This window comes from Leptinotarsa decemlineata, unplaced genomic scaffold (assembly GCF_025532065.1).
Source record: "Leptinotarsa decemlineata unplaced genomic scaffold, Ldec_3_MD MMD2_tig00001719_RagTag_RagTag, whole genome shotgun sequence".
Lineage (NCBI taxonomy): Eukaryota > Metazoa > Arthropoda > Insecta > Coleoptera > Chrysomelidae > Leptinotarsa > Leptinotarsa decemlineata.
Genome location: NW_027412569.1, coordinates 5,810,750 through 5,833,314, shown reverse-complemented (window position 1 = coordinate 5,833,314; position 22,565 = coordinate 5,810,750). Strand labels below are relative to the sequence as shown.

At 34.2% G+C, this 22,565-nt stretch overlaps 1 protein-coding gene and 1 long non-coding RNA gene across 3 annotated transcripts in view; both read left to right on the top strand.

The window, feature by feature from the left end:
• Window positions 1–22,565, top strand: part of LOC111504173 (protein BTG3) — a 136,400-nt gene that overhangs the window by 26,449 nt on the left and 87,386 nt on the right. The window lies entirely within an intron of this gene.
• LOC141482698 (uncharacterized) lies at window positions 7,484–21,822 on the top strand. Its single transcript, XR_012465670.1, has 2 exons — window positions 7,484–16,299; window positions 16,376–21,822. It is a non-coding gene; the product is annotated as an uncharacterized lncRNA (long non-coding RNA).

Genomic DNA, 22,565 nt, shown 5'->3' with positions numbered 1-22,565 from the left:
TTTACAACATTGCGACGTGTTCGCCTGCACTTATCATATGATGAAAAAAGCTATTTATGACCTATCGTTTGTATGTTAAAAGTAAAACTGACCGACTATGAAGAATGATATTTTAAACTAAATTTCAAATTTTCATTTTTCATTTCATTTTTCAGTTATGGCGACTTTTCAAACAAAAATTTTCGAAAAGCATGGTTTTTAATTGAAGAAATAATTAGTTATTTTTCCTACAAGTCTCGGATGGCAAGCGGTTGACATCATTAGGAAATGATTGCAACTAATTTGTGAGATGCAAATTATAAAAAGCCATTTAGAAGTGTTTTCTTGAACTACACCATTTTCTGGTCTACGAAGTCAAATATATGCCTTGTGTTCCATGAAACAAGTTTTAATGATCTGTTAAGTTTGTCCGGTATATAAAAAGTTGCTGAGGTGTGTACAGTTTTCTGATTTGGAACAGTGTTTCAAACTTTTGAGAAGCAGCCTTTGCAATTCCAGCGACATGATTGTGCCAAGCAGGGCCGTAGCGAAAAGAAAAACCGGGGGGGGGGATCCAAATTTTACCAACACCATCAGCAAAATTTCCCAACTTTCGAAAAAAATTAAAGCCGAGGGATTAGTTACTACTGTAATATATTAATTTTCTTACTTAGCTATCCAAAGATTGGCTGAATGCTTATGCCCGTTAGGGTATGCACAAACAAAAATCAATTTTGGTAATTATAAAAATAATAATGGGAATTATGGTACTTTGGACCAAGGTCCTTGGTCTTTCACCATATCTACCATGTCAGTTGGAATTGTAGATGCAGCATTACAATGGATTGCAGACTATTTGAATAACCGGAAGCAAAAATTAAGACTTAACCATGTTACATCTGGCACACTCGATAATAATATAGGAGTGCCTCAAGGTAGTGTTCTGGGTCCTTTATTGTTTCTAGTTTATATAAATGATATGGTTGAGGTGGTGAAAGAATGTTGTATACACCTCTTTGCTGACGACGCTGTTATTTATTACACTGGAAATAATCATTCAACATGCTTCAATGCAATTAACGAAAGTTTAGAAGCCATTCAAAATTATTGCTGTGGAAACTTATTGAAAATAAATACAAACAAAACAAAATGGATGTTAATCAGTAGAGATAAAATGTATAGGGAAGTAATGAAAACAGAGCCAAAACTTTCAATCGATGGTGTCCAGATAGAAATGGTTGAGACATTTAAGTATTTAGTGGTTTTGGTTGATCGTCAACTGTATTTTAATGACCATGCAAAAAATGTTATAAGAACAATTGCCATGAAAATTTATTATTTGAGGAGATGTTCTCCGCATCTCACTCAGTGGAGTAAACTTATAATTTATAATACACTTATTTTTCCTCATTTCAACTACTGTGCAACAGTGCTTTATCTGGTAAATCAAAATGTGCTAAGCCGTTTGCAAAAATTGCAAAATCGAGCTATGCGAATTATTCTTTGTTGTGCACGTGACACGTCAATAAATTCTATGCTCGATACTCTTCATTGGTTACCGGTTAAGACTTATCTATTATATCACTCCCTTATATTCATTCATAAAATTAAAAGAGGTATAGCACCTGAATACTTGCAGAATATCTTAGTTCTCAATCAGGATGTTCATCAGCACGATACTAGATGTAGAGGTAATCTTCGTGTTCCTCTGGTTAGCAGAACATATAGCCAAAACTCTATTTTTGTTAAAGGTGTAACCATGTACAACAATATTCCGGTTTATGTAAAAAATTCTGAAAGTCTGAGTATATTTAAAGTCAAACTCAAGAAGCACCTATTAACGGATGGAATTATATTGTAGTAACATTTTTTTTTTACAATATATTTGAGGTGAGATGTAAATTAGTAATTAATTATTTTTAATATAAGTATATTACAGCTTAATGACATTGTACAAGTTACAAAAAAAAAATACTATAATTTTTAGATTCTATCGATTTCTTTAAAATTGTTATTCACTTATATGTATAATTTATTAGTCTTTGACTAAATAAAGGATTTATATATATATATATATATATATATATATATATATATATATATATATATATATATATATATATATATATAAGAATATTCAATACAAATGAAAGGAAACAACACCTAAATAATACTGTGCTTATTGTTTTGTACTATTATTTTTTCTATCTTCACGGCCCGAAATTTCCCAACTTTTCCAAGTCGAAAAAACAGCGAAAATTTGGGAATTTTGTAAAATTGTCACCTCAAAATTTGTGGGCTGTTCAGGACTGTTCTCTTACTTGGGAGAAATTAAACTTTTTTGAAGTTTTCAAACAACTCAGAATTTCAAAGTATGTCCAAGTTATGCCTGTTTGGAAATCCCAACCTCCTCCTGGTTCTTTCCCTTTTCTTATTACATCTCCCTTTCTTTTCTCTCATTTTTATTTTTTCAATTTTTATTCATGGCGACGGCCCTGGTGTCAAGACATATTGGTGTCCACTTTAACTCCCAACAAACGTGTCGAAGCAGAAAATGTAATTGTCCTGACGTTATTATATTCGGTTTGGGGACATTTATCTTCTCGGAGAAAACCGATGCCTGGGTTTTTGTGGCAATGAATTGAACCTGGTTAGTTTCTCTTCTATGCTGAAGGAGCTGATTGTCTTACAGGAAACAACTACTGTGGAAATTAGCTGTATTTCCACAGAGCATGCTCTTCAGATCATACAGCATATAAGTTTGGAGACCTACAGGAAAGTTCCTCAAGACTCTTTGGAAGCGGTGCTTGTACAAAAATAGAGATTTACGTTGGCATTTTTCAAATCGCTGTAGATTTCACTCAGTTGAAGAACGATCTTGGGAAGTTTTTTCTGAAGTTTACTTATAAAAACCTTCGAAAAACATTTTTTTAGCGTCGTCTCGCCATCATGTTTTTATTGTATTTTGCTACTTTGTTTTTCCCGATAAAATTATCTGATATCCCCAATTATTTTTTTAAACGCTAGAAATGAAATACGTGTACCATTATCAGTGGCTGGGATTTAGATATGTAATACAAACTAGTTAATTGATTTATTTTTCCTCGTCAACATGTTTTCGAAGAATCTAATGAATTTAATCGAACTCGTGATTCGATGATGATTTTTAAGTCGTCATTCGTAGACTCGGGAGATACTTTTTCATCTAGAGCAGTCGAGCAAAATATAATAAATGTTGGTATTGTGGCTTTCTATGACGAACAAGATGTTTTGAAAAAACGATTGAATTTTTGAGGTTTTGTATCTCCATATAATAAAGATTATATTTAACATTAATACAAAATGTATACGTTTTTTTGGCCTTATCGTTAAGATAATGTTTTTTAACCAACCTTAAAGAATACAAAATGTTTGCAGCTATAAATTAGGTTCCTACTTTTTATTATTTCAATTAACAAAAACAAGCGATTTCGATTATTTGGACATTTATATATTTAGAGAAGAACAAGGCATCACACTTGTTTCGGACTAGTTGATTCTCATCAGTAGCTAAGTGTAAGTTTGGTAACAAAAAAGAAACACGAATACAGGAGGTTATAAATAGAAGTCAGGTAAAAATCTGTGGTTTGATTATACACTTTTGTGTTTACAAGAAAACTACTGAAATTACAACGTAGGCATCGTGATACCAGGTTATAAGAACCATTTTTCAATTTTAATAAATACAACTACTTATTCATTATAAGCAGGTTCAATCAACAAAAAACAAAATGTACAAATTACATAGTTTGTTTTAGGTAGTATCGACTTTCATAACAAATTACTATTACGATGTTCCTTTTTGTCTTTCGAATCATTAGGACTGTTTCAAATGAAAATTTATTTTCTAATGGAGATGTGACCTTAATTTGATTGACAAACTAAAGTGATTACAAAATCGAACCGTGTTAATATTAATCTGATTGAAGGCCTGACAGGAAAAATGTATTTGTCGTTTATCCTGATTTGAATAACCGTTAAACTGAATAATGCAATGTGTTTCAGAAACAATGACGACGTGTTTGCTAGTTGATTATTTCGGTTTAACATAAATGTGTGCTATCGAAAATAAAAAATATTTCTCGTAGCACAACAAAAAGCAGTTATTGGAATTGTTCTCTGAAGTTTTTTTTTTCATTTTGATGGGAATTTCTAATCTCTAAACAATCATTATGAAAAAAATTAAATTTTTGTATTTTTTACTAAAAACTTTTTACTTCTAAAAATTCTTTATTCTATGGAAAGCTATATTGTCGGTGAGTAACAAGGGTTTTATTTTTCTTTAAAAAATTTAGATCTCCATGATATAATAAGCAATAATACCCTGATTATTTCAATATTTTTTTGGGCAGCATCCTTTCGATTTATTGATAATCGTACCTTCTATCTAAAATTACTGCATCTGCATCACATTCCAAGTCGATATTACCTTCGAATATAACTCAATTGTGGCCCAGGTAAGTGTTTGGGCTTACCCTTGTAGAGAGAGAGGTAGTAAATTTTAAAGTATTCGCTTATATCGAATATCCAGTATGCGAATATCCGGTACACCCCTACGAAACTCACCCCTAGGGTTGGGAATTAAATAGAAATGCTGACGCGTTTGGTTCATTTTAAGCGATTTCATTTTAAACGTCAGGCTTGGTTACGAACCCCGTTTATATTTGATAGTTTCTCTGTTGAATATTTTAGTAATTTCCGCATACGTTCGTTGTGTTGGTATTCATTCTTGATTTGTTTGGAAGATAAATTCTGTTTTTAATAGTGGCTTTTATGGCTGTTTACAAGTCGTCTTGTATACACAGACATACTCTTACTAGAGGAAACAAATTCAAAATTTCGATTGGAGTATGTTATTTTTGACAGGATATATTGATAGTTTTATTTTTGTTATTTTATATCGATATAATTTGTTTCTGTATGAGTATTTCGGACGAATAAAAAATGGAAGTGTAAATTTATTTTGTGTAATTATGATTTTAGGGAAAATTCATTTATTTCTGACAACTTTTCACGTTTGTCTATACGTTATTATTGATTCAACGGTTATTGGGATTTATGAAATAAGGTGTGAGGGCTGTGGCAAGAAGTATATAGAACTGATAAAACTCATTTTAAAAAACGTACTGCAAATATTTTTTGTAACAGAGTCGTTTTAATGTGTTTAAATTCTTGTGCAATATATGTGTGTGTATATGTAAATGTATACATATGTATATAGGGGTGTATATATTAGTATAAGTATATGTATTTGTTTGTATAAATTATGTTTTAAATCTGTTAAAGTGACAAATTTGTTTATTTTTACTTATATGAGTTGTTTCGTGACTTGCAGAGTTTGCAGACTTCAAATATCAAAGCTTTTTGGAAAATGCCCACAAAATAAATAAACATTACTTCAAATTATTAATACCGGTACATGACACTAAGATTTTTGGATGCCTTGGAAAGTCTTCAAATGGCAAAATGTGCAATATTTACGAGGGTGGGCTCAGAAGTACCCGTCCGAACAAAAAAACACAAATTTTGGGAAAAATGTATTTATACACTATACACTTTTCCAGCGATGTAAGTTTGATACCGTTTTTATAATAAGAGTATCTTGCTCCTCAAAATAGTCATTAACTGCCAACATCTGTTCTTCATCTTTGAAAAATCTTTGTTCACTAAGCGATTTTTTCAATTTTGGGAACAGGAAATAATCCAAGGGGGCTAAATCTGGCGAATAGGATGCATGAGGTAGCAATTTAAACTGTAATTCGTTGATTTTGGTCATTGCGATAATGGATTTGTGTGCGGTTGCATTGTCTTGATAAAACAACACTTTTTTCTTAGCCAAATACGGCCGTTTTTGATTGATTTCTTCACTCAAACGTTACAATAAATTCACATAATACTCGCCATTGATAACACAGGTCTGCGATGAAAAAATTGTAGGATATTTAACTAGTGATTTTAACAGTATTTTGTGTGCAGATTACGGAAAAAATAATAAAAAAAATTTATCACCTATAGATAAGTCACAAATTTCACCTGAAATTTTTTTATTAAATGGGTTTTTAGGTTCGGTATGGGTTCGATGTTTCTGTATTATATAACCTATATAAGCGGTAAATTGAGTCTGAATTATGGAGCTTTTATGATGAACAAGTTACTACACAATGTGAGTGTATATCTAAAATAAAATACGGTTTTAATCTATTTATTTCAATGACCAACAAGAATGTAAACTGGGAAAATCCAGCCTCCCAAAGGACTCAGCAGAAGTTTTAGGGTCTAGACTTAAAGAAAGACATATGTTAGCCTCCGGTGTTTCATTTTCATGGTACCGATTTAGAGAAAGGGAATTTTTTTCCTTTTTTTTACACAAGAGGGTGACCTAGTTTTCTGCAACAATGTACCCGGCGTCATGGAAATGTTCAACATAACGTATGAACCAGAGAAATGGAGACTTTTCATCGATTCATCAAAAAGAAAGCTGCACTTCTTCACAATGGGAACCAATATGCTTCTGTGCCTGTTGGACACTCAGTCCATTTGAAAGAATTGTTCTTAATAAGCTCAGCTACTCTGATCATAAGTGGACCATTTGTGGAGACTTGAAAGTTATTTCAATGTTACTAAATCAACAAAGTGGTTACACTGAGTTTCAATGTTTTCTATGTGAATGGGATAGCCGTGACGGAAAACAACAACACTATGTCAAGCAGGTGTGGCCAATAAAAAAGTGTCTTATTCCTGGAGTTAAAAATGTTGAAAAACAAAGTTTAGTGGATCCTAAAAAAATCTTGCTTCCACCACTCCATATCGAATTGGGGCTAATGAAACAGTTTGTGAAAGCATTAGACAAAGAAGGAGATTCTTTCAAGTTTCCTGTTCTATCCGATGCTAAACTAAAAGAAGGAGTCTTCGTTGGGCCTGACATAAGAGAACTTTTAAAAGATGAAAGCTTTGTCACTAAAATAGAAATGAGAGAAAAAAAGGCCTGAAATGCATTCAAACTTGTTATAACATGCTTTCTTGGAAACAAAAAATACCCCAACTACAAAACTTTGGTTGCTGAATTGATACAAAACTACAAAATGTTGGGCTGCAACATGAGTGTCAAAGTCCATTTCCTTCACTCACATCTGGACTACTCTCCCCAAAATCTAGGGGCTGTAAATGAGGAACAAGGAGAACGGTTCCATCAAGACATGAAAGAAATGGAACGCAGATATCAAGGTCGGTGGAATGTTAACATGATGGCAAACTACTGTTGGATGTTAAAAAGTGAAAATTCACCAGAACACAGCCGAAAAAGTACCAAAAGAAGCTTAGACGCAAAAAGAAAACGTTTTTACAAAGACTTATAATCACTTTGCAAACACTTGTGTATCACTATTATGCTTAGGTTAGCTATGTAGCATTGTTTTTTTTTGCTTTTATTCAATGTTAAAATAATAAAAATTAATCCACAATTTCTCGTTTTTTTGTACTCAATTATTTCATCCTTATTTTGTAGGCAAATCTTACGTGATAGATAAAAGCAAATGTTATTTTTGAAATCAACGCAAGGAACTACATAAAGATCAGTTAACGAAATCAAAACAATTTTTTAAAAAGTTTTTTTGCAGACCTGTGTAATCAATGAAAATTATCCCACACGCATCCCAAAAAACGATGTCATGACCTTGCCTGCAGATGAAACGGTCTTCGCCTTCTTCGGAACCGGTTCTCCCTTTTGAGTCCACTGTTTCGATTGTTCTTCTGTCTCGGGTGTAAAGTGGTGGACCCATGTTTCATCCAAGGTTATGAAACGACACAAGAATTCTGCTTTGTTGCTCTGAAACTTCGCTGAACACTCAATTTAAACATCTTCACGACATTGTTTTTGCTCGAGTGTGAGCAACCGCGGCACCCATCTTGCACACAGCTTTCTCATGTCCAAATTTTCAGAAAATATACGATGTATCGCACTTTTTGAAATGCCTACTAAGTCTGCTAGGTCGCGCACTTTCAGTCAACGATCATCCAGTACCGCTTTGTGGATTTCCTTCACCGTTTCTGGAGTCGGCACCTCACTTGGTCGATCACTGCGATGCTCATTTTGACAACTCATACGGCCTTGTTTTGAACTCTGCTACCCAATATTTTACTGTTGTAACCGAAGGAGCAGACTCACCCAGAGTTGAATTCAGTTCTGATTTTATATTGATTGAGCTGAGGGCTTTCAAATGAAAGTATTGTACAACATAACCATGACAATTTTCTCCATTTGCATAAATTCGCCGAAAACGCTCGCTATGGATGGCTGCCGAGCAAATACTAAACAACGCAGGGTCTTAAACTTGAAACATATGCTTTATAGATTGTGTACTTACTAATACAGTGATATTTTTTCAAACTAGCGCTATCTGTAGGTCAGGCCGGGTACTTATGGAACCATCCTGGTATGAACAGTGACGAAGGTGCCATTTCAGACCGTCCATTGTTTACATTTCACGAACCAGAAGTGAAAATAAATATTTCACTCTGTTAGGGTGGAGTTAGAGTCAAAAAATTAGTTCATTGTCAGATGATGCCAACTTGGTTACTTGACGACACGTGGGATATAATAACGCATAGTGTGACACCACCCTAAAATTTCCTATCGGCATTCAATGCCAAATAATGCTATGAGACGTTTTGCCTAACAAGCAGTAGAAAAATATTGGTTGTTATACATCATGCGCATGTATTTTTTCAGCTCTCAACTTTTTAAACTGGTAAATCCACAGTTGGATCGTTAAAAACGAATTATTCAAATTGACGAGTGTTGGGTAAACAATCGAGATATCTTTCAAATGACTTCTTCAAAATATTCGTGACACCATCGGTGTATTTTTATTCAAGCAGAAAAGCACCGAACACGTTTTGTATACCATTATAATTTTCGCAAGACTTCGGTCAATGTTTGCTGAATCGATAATCACCGATTGCATCGAAATAGGTACACTCGGTTTCGAAATTATTAGGTAAATACAATGTCCGCCATCAAGACAGTGTCTTGAAAGCTGATATGGGCGAATAATATTCCCGAATCGCCGCTGAGGTTGTTGTATGGCCGTATTCATGAATGGCTGACCTATAAGCCATATGTTTCTTTTTTGATCTAAAGCGCGGTGCCCGGAGCGGTTGTCCCGCTCGCTCTTACCTAAGGGCGACTCTGATATGAATTAATTAGTAAATCAAAAAACGAAAAATTCCAATAATTATTTTAGGTGGCTTGTTTTTTATCTCTATTCTGAGAAAAGGATCACATGATTCTAACACATGGGTTGAAAAGTCCCGGGCTGAGAAAGAAATCGAGTTTTTTTGTTCAAAATTGGCTTTATCCATCAACGTAATCTCCATCAAGAGCCACACAAATATTCCAGCGCCGCCCTGACTGACTATATGTTACACCTGTGAATAGCAAGGGAGCCCAAGATGCAAAATGGGGATTTACTCGAGCGTCATTGAGATATATTAGGTTGCAACGCTTAGATGATAAGAAGAAAAAAATGTTATATAATGTATACCTTTTCATCGGTGGGGGAAGCGGTTATAGATTTTTAAATATGTAAAAAAATACTGTTGCATGGGAATACTCGAGCGCGTCAGATATTGATAGCATCAATGTCCTACGTGTTTTTAATAATGTTGATATGTTAATCTGATCGTTTGCATGATGTGGGTGGTTGTACGTAACGGTTAAAAGTGAAAAGAAAAAAATTTAATCGAGCGCGTCAGATTTTCTAAGGGGGTGAACAAACAACAAAAAAAACCTCATTCAGTAATCTGACGATTTCGATCTGATGCAAACTCGCGGCCATTATTATAATGTGCAAAAAAATTCGCAATTTTGAAATACTCAAGCGCGTCAGATTAAGATATATATGGTTCATCTTTATGTTTTACACGCTCGAGAATGTCGAAATGACGTTATTTTTTTACAACTTTGCTGTCCTTCCCTTTCTTTACGTCACTCTCAAATTGTCAGATTACTGGAATATACACTTTTTAGCAGGTAATTAACTCACCCTACCTTAATCTGACACGCTCGAGAATTTCTGATGATCAATATTTTTTTACTAATCTGATCTTTTATCCTTCACAGGCGGCCTTATATATGGGGCTCATATTTGGTGGAGGTACTTAACCGGGTACAAGGTATCCCCCTGTATAATAATCTGCCGCGCTGAACCGACAGTGTAGCTCGTTAATTATCTATTTCACAATTTTATAGCCCGGAAACTCGACACTTGTCACGTCAGATCTCTGTCTTAGGCCACATGTGTATCTACTAGCCTCATATGGAGGTGTTTCCTTAGTTGACAGTGGCCAGTCAGACATCCTACTGTTGAGGTTAGATTTTTCCTGGTCATCCCAAGATATTTCTTCGGCGCCAGCTTCCCAGGGTCGCCCAGGTTGATCTTTGTAATATATTTTGTCCCTAGATAGTAGGGGTCCTTTCAACGAAACTTTTTTTCGCCTTAATGTTGTGTGCAAATCTAAGTATAATTAAAACTGTCTGTTTTCGTTTCAAAACGTATTTTTATCGAACGTACGTAATTTATCGGTTCAGGCGTAGGTGTGAGACGAGGCGTCCGTTTTGTTTGTTTGCAGTTTGTCTACCCCGGTAGAATGTCATAGAAGGTTGTTTGTTACAATACAAACATTTGACGGTATCGAGAAAAGGTCGTTTCAATAGGGATATTATTTTGAATTTTCCGGTCGTTTTAAATGACATTGTCGCATCGTTTAGAGTAGCTGTCTCGTAATTTATTGCGAATGACATTTCGATGTTCTTGTTGTTTTTTCCAAAAATTGTATTCGATAATTCTTGCGTGATTATTTTTACTTGCGTATTGCTAGGTAGGTAGGTTGATAATGCTAATATATACAGTGAGGACTTTAAATATATCCCCTCTCTTAACTGTTGGACCAGAGAAAATATCGAGTTCGGGCCATTATTTACTTTTTCAACATATGGAAATTTTTGTAGAGAGGTATGAAGATGTCTCATGTTTGTTGCACAAAATGACCTCGAGTAGTTTGGCACAGGTGGTTCCTGAGTTATAAAAATCTAGTAGACTCTTGCCCCGGTTAACCTCGATTTTATGTGATAAAATCCAGGTGGAAGCTCTCACTTCTATAGGGTCTTTCATTACGCACTTTCTATTGTAACAAATTAAAGAATTAACGGTCTTAAACAAATTTATTTCCAACAACACTAATCACAAACTAATTCATTTACAACACTTAGTAACTAACGCTTAATTTATTTTCACTATTTGAATTTCTTTAGCCGCTCGATTCACTTTCTGAATTGCCCTCTTGGGTCGGGAAGGCGGGCTTATATAATGTAACGGTCCTTTCTAGAAATCTGTAGTCGGTTTGTTACTCGACTAGAGTTTTACCGGCGGTTGCCGACAGCATTCTCTCGCGGTGATGTCATGTGTTTGTTACATGATTCGGCCGGCGTACTGGTCAGGGGCGGCTTCAGATTTGTTACACTATCTTTGAACTTAATCGTTTAAAAAGACCTATTGATGTCACTTGGAATATAACATCGTTCAAATGTCCGCCACAGCTTCTCTGGAGTTGACCATGCCGTCAAGTCGCTCGTGCAGAATATTCAATGTGGCATGAGCTGTGTGGCACGCAACGCCGTCCTGTTGAAACTACATGTCGTTGGTGTTCAGATCATCCAATTCAGGGCGAAAGAGAAGTTTTTTATCATTGACCTATATTGATAGAGTTTGACAGTAGTAGCCTGGCCAACAACAACATTCACAGCTGTTTACAACCATGTTTTCTTCACAGGTTACTCTTGAAAGAGCGACATATAATTAGTCCGGCACCGCCGCAACCGCTATATCCCTGCATTTCAAATCTGCAATATCTTCGGAAATATGCATTTAAATTGTAAGGGCCATGTTGTAAGGGGCCATATTGATCATATTATGGATAGATAAGATAATGCAGTGGTTCCCAAACTATGGGTCGTGACCCACTAGGGGGTCGCGGGGGCAAATTGGGTGGGTCACAGAAACATTAAAAACACTTGAATACTTTTGCATTGTTTTTCCCATTTTTGGATAAAGGCTAGGAAAGAGTATCCAGTTTTTTCAACATAGCCTCAAAATAGCTGATGGGGTTTTCAACCACATATTTGTGTGAGAGGACATTTAAAAATTAAATATAAAAATAGGCTTAGTGTGAAAAGTGGCTTGCGTTTTAAAGCTTTCAACTTTCAACCCAGATATAGAAGCTCTCTTAAATCGTAAGCACCGGCTCCACAAGTCACATTAATTACGTAAGTCCCATTTTTTTATTTTTTGCATTTGTTTAGTTTTAAGATTCTGAATTGAAAGTCTTTTTTCGTACTGTAATTTTATATTCAATTATATCATCTTTACCATTTTCTTTTAGAAGTGTATTCCTCAATAGTAAATTTTCGCGATAATAATAATTGAAATATTATTAGTAATAATAATTATACTTAATATTATTTAATATGTGGTTCGCGAAAAAAATTGCACAGTGAAGGTGGGTCCCCAGGCAAAAAAGTTTGGAAAACTCTGATATAATGGATAATTTTATAAACGCACCTTTTTCCCCGCGCCTGACGTCTTGGAATATTTGAAAAATTTGTGAACGGCGCGAAATCGACTGCCTCAGATTTTCCTGCACACTTTCACAGACAGCGGCAATGTTCTAGCCAGTTATTGCCTCTTGTCGACCTACGGGTGTTGGTCGATCTTTTACTGAAGCAGTGCACTCAAATTCATCCACCACATTGTGAATAATACTCTCGGTAGGACGATTATGACGACCGTAAAATGGGCGAATCGCGCGGTACGTTGCCCGAATATTAATTATCTAGTATCATCAGCATACTGGATATATTTTTATAAAGTTTATGTAAATGTTGAAGCTATTCAGAAAAATTTAATAGTGAACACAAATTCGATCATTAAGGAACTTTTTTGTTTCTGTTTTTGAAAACGAAACTAGCCGCAAGCGAGTCTTGGTGGAAATTCGACTCAAAACAATTTTGTCAACTTATAAAAGTAGACTGAACATTTATTAACACACAACAAAATTGTTTTTACTGAGCAAAAATATTAGTTTCAAATTGAATTTTTATTAGAAATCATTTTCAGTGTGATCTCGGTATCGTTCAAAACTCTATGGAGTGTCAGTCGCTCAATGTTTTTGGGGCCAATTCAAAACGACCGTTAAATATCGTAGGTCAGATCGAATCAGCCGTAGGTGACGTGTGTGGTTGTTGAATTTAATTAATTATACAGGAATATTCAATGTAATATAACGGAGCTTTATTCGCATCCAATCAATAATGTAATCAAACGGAGTGTCTCGATAACGTTTTTTTAATTGAAGTATCGTAGCCCTACAGGAGCCAAATTTTAATGAGATTTTTTCCGTGGTATTACACATCATTCGAAATCCTAAAAGAGCAGTTGAAAACCAATGAAAATCATTTACTTCTTTCACACAATCATTGCAACGATGTGACAAATTAATGAATTAACTGTCTTAAACAAATTTATTTCCAACAATATTTCATTAATCACAAACTTGTTCATTTATCACGACACTTAGCAACTAACGCTTCATTTATTTCCACTATTTAAATTTCTTGTTTAGCCGCTCGATTCACTTTCTAAACTGGCCTCTTGGGTCGAGAAGACGTGTTTATATCGGTAACGGTCCTTTCTAGAAATCTGTAGTCGATTCGGTACTCGACCAGAGTTTTACCGGCGATTCCCGACTGCATTCTTTCGCGGAGATGGCATGTGTTTGTTTCAGAAGTCGGCCGGCGTACTGGTCAGGGGCTGCTTCAGATTCGTTACAGTAACAATAACATGATATACATATTATATTGTCTTTCACTACATGTTGAAAATTATCAATAGAATCAACAGCTGAATGAAATATAACTATTTCTTTTAAGTATATAGTTATTGTTTAGTTGAGTTATAATATCACGAATTTAATACTACATTCTCCATATTTGATGAGTTTTGTATTTATGCAAAAAGTATTTACTTTGAATCACGTTATTGGTACTTTTCGTATAATTGAATTTCAAATGCTTCGGTTTCTTATCTTTGTTTTTCCAAGGAAAGCTCATCGTGTAAGACCATGTATTGAAACGTGGGTAACCATTAGAGTTCTTGCTCTTTGTTTCTATGCTAATGATAATTGATTTGATATATCTTATGAATTCATCCAAGGGCAATCAGTGTCTTATTTGAATAAACATCAGAATCGAGCTTGATTAGTCTGGAACATGTGTTTACTAAAGTAATTGTGTAGTGAAAACGCAAAACAAGAAGTTGCGAAACATGTCTTATTTTAAATATTTCCCGTTTATAATTAATGCCGAAGCAAAAGGTTATGTTGAAGTTAAAGAATCTATCTATACTAATATAAATGTGAAAGTTTGTGAAGATGTATTTATGTATGTATGTTTGTGTCTCTTTCATGCCTAAACGACTGAATGGATTTACATGATACTTTACATAAATACAGCTTATATTCCTTACTTAGTGCAGTTGGCATATTTTTCTAGTTAATGTATTTTTAAAGTAAAACTATAAATAACTAGCTGTTGCCAGCTACTGAACCTAGAATTTTGAAATATGCAGGTAGGTTCTTTGTATAGCGTAAATCTTTATATTTAAGATGCATAAAGGATTGCTACCCAATTGCTTTCAAAAATTCTTATTGAGAAATAATGAAGTTCATGATTACAATGCGAGAGAAAATAACAATTTTTACATAGTTGAAACTGACACTAAATTTGGAATGAATAAATAGTACATTTCATAAAGGCCGAAACGAATTTAATAAACTACCCCAATTTGTATGAGAATTTGATTCAATAACCCAATATAGGCCATCATTAGAGAAGTATTTAAGTGACAGCTCTTTATGATACTTTTTTTTGTTGGTGTTTTTCAAATGTGATATAATCTAACAATCTATAGATATGTATGTATATTTTGTTTTCCTTCAAATGTTCATTATATTTACATAGTTTAATAATATATTTATAATTTTTTTGTGTATTAGGCTTGCCTACTAAATAAATAAATAATAAAATAAAATAAATATATAAGCTCTTTTCCACTAACTTTCGATCTGAGAATCAAATACGAAATGAGATGGTTTTTTGTCACTGAGCCCAACTTGTTGCGTTTTAAATGATTGTTGCAATTCTTAAGGATGTCAAGAATGTCACAACTGAAACTTTATAAATTGGTGCAGCTGTAATAATGTTTTACGATATTAGGGGTTTTCTGTTAAGCAACCACTTAGTCATGACTGTTAAGAAACCCCTTCCTCAAGATGTGCAGTAGATGTGTAGAAATATGTTATCAGATATCAATTTATTGTTTACCTCTTAATCCGTACTACGTAAAATTGCAAACAAAGTTTTCTTTCCTAATATTTTTTTTGCCATACACCGACCCAAACTTTACGCAGATACGATTTCTCCCACCGGTCTAGACTCAGAACGGTAGCTGTAATTTATTTTTGAATCAGAATATTAAGGTAACGGAGCTTAATGACGATATTAGTTACCTTTTCTTCCGTCTCGTATTATAAGATTTCGAAGTATCCAATGAAACGGATAAGTTTAATAACGTATTGAACATTGTTGAAACGTAACTTATGTGTAGGCTGGATATTCAGTCGAATTCGTGGTCACAATTTGTAGTTATATAACTTCACGAGAATGGATTGTAATCAAGCTTCTATTGTGGTGTCAGAATTTTGCTTCTATTAGATTATTAGATAATAATCATTTGCGTCACAGGGGTGCCGTGTTCTATGTTCGATGTCACTCATAATCAGAATTGAAAAAGTTTTGTTGTTATGGGGCCCTTTGATATTATATCTTTGATATATATTTCCATATTCATGGACAGAACAAAGTACAAATCAATAAATATTGCATGTCCGATGTAAAATGTTGATAGTTTATTTTTCAGAATTGTGAAATGATGGCTTATTCCATTAGTTCAAAAGTAACCAACAACATTGAATAATATTGTGTGTTCGTTACTTTGATTTGTATAAATTCAATAATTACAGTGTTGTTATTATACGGCTCTATATAAACAAACAATTATAACATATTGAACATCACAAATTTCAATATTTTCTTCATTTGAGCTAATCTAAACGGAACTATACTGATATAAATACTTTTTTGAAAGGATTTATCGAAGTGATGGGACTGTGGGTAATTTTGGAGAATCAGTTATTCTACGTAATGAAAGTTTTCAAACAATTAATGTACGTATTTTTGTTTCAGGTAAGGAAATTATTCAATATCCACCCATGAGCAAATGACAGGTAAGATTATTTATCGTATTGTGAGTTTTTATGGTTTTGTGGAAAAATTCAACTTCGTCTGTTTAGTTTCACTATCATAAGGTAACTATACATTTCAGATGCTCTCATCTAGGATACATCTCCTAAATGAATATTAAAGTCAAAATATCTTTCTTCCTAGTCATTATATTATTGACAGCAATTTATTTTTCGATTAATTTCATTCATTTGGAAACCAAAATTTTATGTATTCAGAATTGAAAATTTAGGTCATAACATAATAAAAAATTGAAAACATTCTTAGAAACCTTATAAATTAACTTATCTACGATTTTGAGAGAAACCTGATGTCACATTTCATTTCGACCTTTTTGAGGAATTTTTATTTTCCACAAAATGAAAAAAATAAAAATTGCGAAATAGAACTATGCCTTTCTAAATGTTCTTTGATATCTACCGAAAAAGTTTGAAAATAAAACGAATTTCTAGAAGAAAACCTGCAAGATTTATTTGTAAAAAAAATTAACGCAATTAATTATCGATTTCTAGTTGTTTTTCACTCCAATCCAAGTTCTCCGTTGCAATTTCTATATTTTCTTCTGGTCGTGGAATGTGAACATTCCCAAAAAATATCATTGAGAAACTGATTTCATCCACAAAAATACTTCTCTGGAAGTTTTTAACTAACTCTATTGGAATATTTCACTGTTAAATGGAGAATTAAGACTTCTGATGAATTAACCATTATTACATTAGGAAAGTTTTCAACTATATAGCAAACGTCATTATCGTTATTTAAAAAAAATAATGCAAAGAGAATTTCATAGCCTTCAAATTAATCCTGCGAGCAAATCGAAAAATTGAGGATTTCCACAACCACCCAACAATTTTGTTGAAATTTGAAAACTGTTTATTTAGATTATGAATTGTTATTTCCGTTGCATTTTTTTTTGAGAAATTACTCCTTAGTCCTGCTACTGTCATTATCTAAACAAGACAATATGTAGAATAAGGAACACATATTGTATAACGTTCAGTAAACGGAACACTTATACTCTGCTGTTGACCTAGATGAACACGAATATGCGATTAGGTGCCCCTTTCTCCGACGTTGAACGAATCATAGTCAAAGAAATTTGTTCAAGACGATTTCAACGTATTCGCAAACGACTTTTTGATGGATATTACGTATCAGCGGTTTTTTTGTTCAGGTTTCTATAAATTTGTCATTGTGCTTTTTGTACGTGAATTCCGGGCTCTTTTCATCTGAAGAGAATGTCGTTTTTCAAACTAGCAATCAAGTGGGTACTTGGGTAAACTCTTTTCACGTATACCGGATTGCCCCTATTCTTGTGCGGTTTTGTGCTGCTCGACATATGTCGTAGTGGTTAATTCATAGGGGCTCTGTCGCCACTATATAATTTCCTTCGCCTACTTCGCCCTTGTCTGAGAAATAATGAAAACAGATGGCAGCGTTTGATATAGTGCGATGTAGGAAATTTGTTAAATGGTTATGGAAAGAACATCGGTTCAAGAATTATTGAATCTGTTAAGAAAAACCGAGCGAAGTTGAGTAGTTGGTCGGTTAAGTTTATAACTCATGAAGATCAATATAAAATAATGAAAAAATATTCGAAAGCAAGCTTTTACTGAAGCCGTACCATTTTTTAACCTCGATAAATAACGGCTTATTTACGAAGCGATTTTAAGCAATGCAGCATTAATCCTTAACCGATTAAGTACTTCAAATACATTGGGCATTCAATACAGATCAATATGGCCTTTTACAGCATGTAATTTGAATGAATATTTTCGAAGATATTACAGACTTGAAATCAGCATTGCATCCGTGCGGAGCCGGGGTGGGTTATAATTTAATATTATACTCAATAAAAACTTGTTCATAGCAGGAGGTTCACTAAACTCGTCAAAGTATTTATTTTGTTTGCAATTTGTGCAACAAACTTTTATTCAAACTGTGAATTGAGTATAGTAAGTAATGAGTGATTTTTTCGGCTGGTATCTTTTGGCAACACTGTTTTTGATAGATTACGCGTGAATTGTGTCTTGTTATTGTCAGACTTGTTCAGTTTGGTCTATAATTTAACCATGAATCGACTTACGAATGAACAACGCTTGCAAATTATTGAATTTCATTGTCAAAATTCATGCTCGGTGAAAAAAGTGTATCGTGCACTTTTTCCAATATATGGGCAGTTTCGTCGGCCTACTGAGGGAGCTATTCGGAAGCTTGTGACTAAATTTCGAACCCAATTTACATTATTGGACATTAAACCACCAACACGCATACGTAGAGTGAGGAGCGAAGAAAATATTGCGGCTGTATCCGGCAGTGTTCGTGATGACCGTGAAATGTCGATTCGCCGCCGTTCGCAGCAATTGGGCCTCTGTTACTCCACTACGTGGAAAATTTTGCGAAAGAATTTGGGTGTAAAACCTTATAAGATACAGCTGGTGCAAGAGTTGAAGCCACACGACCTCCCACAACGTCTAGCATTTGGTGAATGGGCGCTGGCAAAGTTGGAGGAAGATCCACATTTTTATCGAAAAATTGTGTTCAGCGACGAGGCTCATTTCTGGTTGAATGGATGCGTTAAACAAGCAAAATTGCCGCATCTGGAGTGAATACCAGCCACAAGCATTGCAAGAGCTACCGATGCATCCAGAAAAGTCAGTGTGTGGTGTGTATTATGGTTCGGTGGCATCATCAGGCCTTACTTCAACAATGACGATAATGGCCGGAACGTTACTGTGAATGGCGAGCGCTGGTGTGATGATTGATGACTTTTTGTTGCCCAAAATGGAAGAATTGGACATCCCTGACATGTGGTTTCAACAAGACGGTGCCACATGCCACACGGCACGCGAAACAATGGTCCAATTAAGAGCCGCCTTCGGTGAACAGTTTATCTCACGTTTGGGGCCCGGCAATTGGCCGCCTAGATCGTGTGATTTAACGCCTTTAGATTATTTATTGTGGGGTCATGTTTAGGCTCATGTCTACAGGGATAAACCAGCAACGACTGACGCTCTGGAAGCCATGAAGCCAATATTGAAGCATTTATACTTGAAATACCGGTCGATATGTTAGAGAGAGTGTGCCAAAATTTGACCTTGCGCATGAGCCTTCTAAAGCGGAGCCGCGGACAACATTTGCATGAAATGGTCTTCAAATTGATCGTTATATCGATTCCAATAAAGATTTCATCAATTTTTTCAAATTTTTTGTGTTGTTTTGAATATCAAATCCTAAGCCTCTTAAAAAATCACCCGTTATCAATGAAAACTATATCTCTGGGATAACTATGGAAACAATAAATCTCATTATGTTAGCATCCGCCATATTGGATTCAAAATGTCGGGATTGAAAACCAAACGTGTGACTTAAATTTCATCTCAGTTGGTCGAGCTTAATTTTTTCAGTTGCAAAACAGGAAAAAATACGACCATCCTGAACAAATAATTTCTTAACGAAAATTGGTTCAGGGACATTATTTTCTTAACAAAATTCATACCAGATGTAAACCGATTCAGGCTCTCCCCTATAACTTTTTTGTCTTTCCTGGTATCGATGTTGAATTTTGGCGGTTCAAATGATATCACAGTTTAGATTGATTGGATCAAAAACTGTTTTTGTAGAATTTTCAATATTACAGGATATTAGTCCAACTAAACTAATTTTTTATTCAGAAGGTAATACATGCAGGCACAATTTTACTGAAAACAGTTCCCTAGGAACTCCATGTTCGACTATTACAATGATTCAATTGTAACAAAAATGTTTACACACTAAGTATACAGTGTCATCCCCAAAGTATGCACCATATGGAAAACTTATTTATTAAGGGTTTTTCGACAAAAATTTATTCCTCATAAAAGTTTGTGTATCCCCTAAAACTAAACATACACCAACAAAATACAGTACAACACACGTAATAATCTCGGGAAATTTTATTGTGAAAAGTTGTTCAGCATTGAAAATACATCTAGGTTTGAAGTCATAGCCATCTAAGTGAAGTTTCATTTTTTTACTCATTTTTTTTAAATGGGAACTAAAGAAAAAAATTGCTAAAACGATAAATAGACGGTTCATTTTAAAAGCCTGTAATATTTACAAATCACACAACTTTCGTGTTAACCACGGTCAATTTTTTTGAAAAGTAAATTAATTTTGAAAGCTTTTGGTGCAAATTTATTTTTATTTTTTGTTTTCACCGAAAGTATTTCTGAACCAATTCATTGATTATCGGGAGATTTTCTAATCTTTTGTGTTTTAAGTTGGAAACAATATCTGTTTTGTCTTTCTGTTTCACTTGCAGAAGAAAAGGGAATGCCAAATATACGAGTTCTGTTAAAAAAATATAGTGATTATTATTAATTTTTCGTGGATTTGCAGCAGAAATAATTGAAACACTTTATTTCACTTAACTTTCATTTATTTGATTCACTACCTACACCTCTGTTTCATCACATGCAAGTGTGAGCTTCACTCTAACCTTAACTGGTCAAATACACACCCTCTATCTTGGTTATTTATCGTTTTCTGTTGGATCTCATCTGTTACCCATCTTTGAATGCTCTGCTTTGAGCCAAGAACACTTTGTATCGAAAATATGGGATTTTATCACGGATTTCTCTTTCTCAATCTGGAATGATCGAGAAGAAATTCTAGGAACAGAATGATGTGCCAATGAGGTAGGTCAGAGAGATCCGAATCGTATCAAAAGTGAGTTTGAGGTCAGAAAAACTGTATACAATCTTTATTTTTCGCTTTTCATTACAAGATAATAATGGGGAATGTTGATCAATTTGGACTATTACAGCAAATGCAAGTTTGAACAAAATAAAGTTGATTTTAATTCATGTTTTTCAAATTCACTTCGAAAAGTATTCAAATTGATGTTTCAAATGTTGGGTTTTCATTTCACACATTGGCAACAGCGCCTATATCAAGTTGAAATAATTTATACGTACCTAGATATTCTACTTTAAAAAAGTCAAAATATAAATTATAGTTCAATAACACCTCCACAAGCCACATAAACAACAGTTGTTTTGTTATTTATTTATATAGAGGAAGCTAGGTTAGGTGCACAAAATGTAATATGTCACAGAATGTCTCGGAACTCGGAACATAAGTGAACAGAACAGCACGCCTCTGAAATATGTGTTCTTTGTTTGTCTCATACAGGTAACAGATTCACTGTCCTTTATTAGCTATAACCGATGTTGTCAAATGGTGAAATAGAAACGAGTCCCTTTAAATGTTGAATGCATTATTTCATTCCTCTTTTTTAAGTATTTAAATAATTTTTAAAGAAAAAGGTTGAAATGATAAGTTTGAAATGCGTTGTTTTAGAGCTCTTTTATGAAAACTACTTGGTTTTCGTCAGGAGGAACATTTCCCATTACGATTTCTTTAAGTTTACTAATTCATATCCACAAACTGGAATTCTCTTTACGTTCGAATTCTGTGCGAAAAATCTGAATCTCTATGTGAAGGTTGAAACGAGTCTTTTTTCGTCTACGTGTCTTAGGAATGTCGCTGGTCAAAATTATGTAAACAGGAAGTGGACAACATGCCGATTGATTTTATTTATAGGTAATTATAAGATTGGTAGCAGTGTAATAGCAAGTGTGTAATTCGTTTGTGGTCTGTAGTAAACTAGAGGAAAAAAGTTGACTTTGTTCCATAGTGACAATCGATTCATTATCGTTACTTATTGTTGATTTCGAGGTTTATCCGCCCGGAAGTAGGCCTCACCAACGTAGGAGTTGATTTTTCTGTAGGAATATAATTCATTTATTGGATACGAAGATTCTTTAGTTTCATAATTTGATTTATTTCGGAAATGAAATTATACGAAATATCTCCGATATGTAGTCCTCAAAGAACAGTTCTGACTAGTAAATCGATAACACAGGAAAGAGTACTATTGGTTGACAATGGAAGTCATAGCATTCTGGAAATGACCTCTGACTTTATGCCTCCAACTGTCAACTACGAACTGCCTTATAAAGTACTATTCCTGAAAAGAGAGGACTTTATCCTCCGGGAGAAGGAAATACTATGAGCAGATAGTTGTTGGTTCACAGATTGATCAAAAACACCTTCCGGTTCTGGTGCAGGTGTTTTCAGTCGCAGACCC